The sequence below is a fragment of the Pteropus vampyrus genome, unplaced genomic scaffold, assembly GCF_000151845.1.
Source record: "Pteropus vampyrus isolate Shadow unplaced genomic scaffold, Pvam_2.0 Scaffold144, whole genome shotgun sequence".
Taxonomy (NCBI): domain Eukaryota; kingdom Metazoa; phylum Chordata; class Mammalia; order Chiroptera; family Pteropodidae; genus Pteropus; species Pteropus vampyrus.
In genome coordinates this window covers 2,109,523-2,113,353 of record NW_011888925.1, presented here as the reverse complement: position 1 = coordinate 2,113,353, position 3,831 = coordinate 2,109,523, and positions in this window count along the sequence as shown.

Below are 3,831 nucleotides of genomic sequence, written 5' to 3'. Positions count from 1 at the left end.
AGCGTGGCTCTGGCTTCTTCTCCCCCATCCGTGTGTGCTGTCTCTCTCCTCCTGTTCTGAACTTGAGATCTAGTTTGCTCGAGGTGACCAGTCCATTGGGAGAGGCTCCCAAATACCCATTTGGGCCTAGATTTCCTGGAGAAACATGTCACGCAGCTCACCAATCCGGCAACTTCCAGATTACACCCACAGCGAGGAAGCAGCACCACAGCCTGGCTGCTCGGGGGCCTGGACGCAGCCTCCTGTCAGCTCTGCGTACAAAGTCTAAGTCACAAGTCTGCCTTCCCATCAAATGATTAGCGCCCAGAGCAAATGAAGTGAGAAGGTCAGAGTTTCTTTCAAAATGTGCCGGCACTATTTTCCTACAGATGACAATGATTCCGATTCTCTGTCTGCTTCTTTCCCGTTTTATTTTGATCGTTAATATTAATAATGGCTTTGGTTTACAGCTTACAAACGGCTTTCCTCGTTTTGTAGACGAGACTCGCGCAGCTACTGATTGAAGCCAAACTTCCAAAAATCTCGGCTCCCATCTGCGGTTCAACGCTCTCTCCCCTCCGTTGCCTCCTCCTAAAGGCAATGAGTGAAAATCGCAGTCAAAGAACCTTGAGAGTACGTTTGCCAGAATCGCTTTGGAAAAGTCGTCAGAATCTACGACCTAGAAGATTCCTGGCATCAAAGGCTAGTAACACCGGTCAAGGAGAACGCCTTTCCTTCCAAAAGAGGGGACTCTGGAGAGAGAATCTCCTGGCGACACCTGTCACTTCTCCCAAAGCGAGAAGCGGCCGGTGTTTGTGACTTGCCTGCTCCTGGGGGGCTCCTGGTGGGGACGGCTGTGGAACACTGTTCATTCACATTCAGGTCTCTACCCCCGGCCACGGTCCTGGTTCTCAAGGTAGAGACTCGAGAAATCTGGATTTTCCCAGTTCCACTGTTCACTCACTGTTAAAGGCTGAATCGTGTTCCCCCCAAATTCATACGCTGAAGCCCTGACCCCTCAGGACCTCAGAATATGACCTATTTGAAGACAGGACCTTTCCAGAAGTGCTTAAGGTAACGTGAGGCCATTGGGGTGGTCCTGACTCAGTCTGACCAGTGTCCTTATGAGGAAAGTGGGTCACACGCAGGGACACCGGGGGTGCACACGCACAGAGGAAAGACCACGTGAGACACAGCCTGAAGGAGGAGGCTATCTGCACACCAAGGAGAGGCCGCAGAAGAAATTCAACCTGCCTACACTGAAATTTTGCACTTCCAGCCTCCAGAACTCTGATCAAATAAGGGTGTCATTTAAGCCCCCCAGTCTGTGGCATTTTGTTATGGAGGCCCTAGCGAACCAATACACCTGTGACTCAAGTCATCTGAGCTTCCGTGGCCACAGGACTCCGATCTGCGGTAGGGATGGGTTCCTGCCCTCGTGACCTCCCAGGGTCGATCCTGGGGATCCACTGGGGTCACAGACACGAGCGCCCTTTGTAAGACACAAAGCACCAGAGAGTATGCTGCCCGTGGGTGCCACGTTCAAGGCTGGGGCTGGAGAAAATCTGAGCTCAGACACTCACGAAGCATCTGCCTCCAGCTTGAAATGAGCAACTAAAGCCAATGTTGGTCTTTCAGAGGCTAATTTGTACAAAAATCCTAAAAACACTCATTGCCTTGGGCTCCACGATCCTACCCCTAGGAGACAAGCAGACAAGTGAACAAACATCAGGAAAAGGTGTTTGCCCCATAGACGGTAGCCAAAAGAAAAAAATAAAAAAATAAAAAAGGAAATCCAACAGGGAATTGGTTAAGAAATAATCATATGATAGAATAATTTGCATTTATTAAAAACCGTGTGGTAGAAAAAAATTTACCACATGAAAAGGTGTTCATACTATCTTGCTAACAAAAAAAATCCACATGACAATAGAACCATATGTGAAAAACACCTTCGTAGGACTTTATTTTTATCTATCTGAATATATACATAAAGAAAAATAGGAAATTTATCAAGAGGCTAACAATGAATAGACTATTATGGATTTAGGGTATAATTTGTTGAATTTTTCTATATTCTCTTATTTTTCTGCACTGGACAAGCATTACTTATTTAAAGTAATAACCACTATTTTTAAATAAATAAATGGTTCCTAGAGCCCAGAAAATAGAAGTCTCATGGTTCAATAAATGACTTTTATACGTACTAACATAGAGGTGGCCTGAATCGAGTCCTAAAGATGGGGAATTTATCTCTCTCTTGTTCACACTTGTCCTCTACAGATGCAAAGGGAACTTTGGCATCAATTACATGAGTACCTACTACGTGCCCAGCACCGTATTGACAAAGTGAACTGTGCGATCTTGCTAAGGGCGAACCCTATTAGTGACTCTCATCTGGGGATGGGACGCCTTCCACCCTGCTGGAGATGTTTGAAAACAGGGCACGGCACTTTGCCTACCGGTTGACTAAGAAAGAAAACACCCGAGTCTGGTTAGGGGCTGATGGAGCAGTGTAGCCCCACTCGGAGAGGCCCCAGGGACAGCCGCGAAGGAAAATCCTTCAACTGGGCAGAAGGCTGTCCTGGAGGAGAATGTCTGATTGTCCACTGTGCCTGGAAGGAGAGACGGCCGGAAGGATGAACCCACACTGACTCCCGGGCAGAAGCCCATGTTCTGCCTGGATGGCCCGTCTGCGAGATTTTATCCTCCCGACACCAAATGTGTGGGATTTTTCTTCTTACATCAATTGGAATGGACTGAATGTTGTGTCCCCTCAAATTTCATATATTGAACCCCTAATCCCAATGGGATGGTATTTGGACGTGGGGCCTTTGGGAGGTAATTGGGTCGTGGAGCGGAGCCCTCACAATGGGATCAGAGGGCTGGCTCTCTCTTTCCGCCATGTGAAGATCAGTGAGAGGTCAGCAGTCCAAAACCAGAAGAGGGTCTCACCAGAACCTGACCACGCTGGCACCCTGATCTCAGATTTTCAGGCTCCAGAACCGGGAGAAATAAATTCCTGTTGTTAGTGAGCCACCAGGTCTGTGGTGCTTCGTGACAGCAGCCTGAACTGAGACATCGACCAACTCTGCAACACCAACGAGGTAGCCAACAATTCGGGTCGATTCCTACACTATCCACATGTCAGATTCCACAAGTTAAAGGGCTCAGTCCCACAGCACTGACTCCGCTTCAGCCTCTAGTCACAGCCCTGCGCCCCCCAAACTCCTGAGCGAAGGCTCCCACGACTCCCTCCTTGTTTGATCATTTCCTAGAACAGTCCACAGAACTCAGGAAGGCACTTTACTTACTATTGCAAGTTTATTATAAAGGACACAACTCAGGGAGAATCACTTAGAAGAGATGCACAGGGCGAGGTGTGGGGCATGGTGCCGAGCTCCCACGCCCTCTCCAGGTGAGATGCCTTTCCAGCACCACCAAGTGTTCACCGACCCGGAAGCTCCCCAGACTCTGTCATGTAGGGGTTTTTACAGAGGCTTCATCATAGGGCCATGATCAATTATTAACTCGATCTCCAGCCCCTCTCCCCTTCCCAGAAGTTGGGGGTGGGAATGAAAGATTTGGTCCCTCCGTTGACCAGCCTTCATCCTGCAGCGACCTAGGAGCCCACCGAGAGTCACCTCATCGGAAGGAAAGATGCTCCCATCACTCAGGGAATTCCAAGGGATTTGGGAGCTCTGCATCGGGAACTGGGACGTATTTTATGGGCACATATCTTATTATGCCACGGTCAGGGGATAGGAAGGAACAAGAGTGGAGCTCCGGTGTCAAGGACATCTGGGGAAGAGTTATGCGAATAGATCTCTCGGAAGGGACACAGAATGTGAG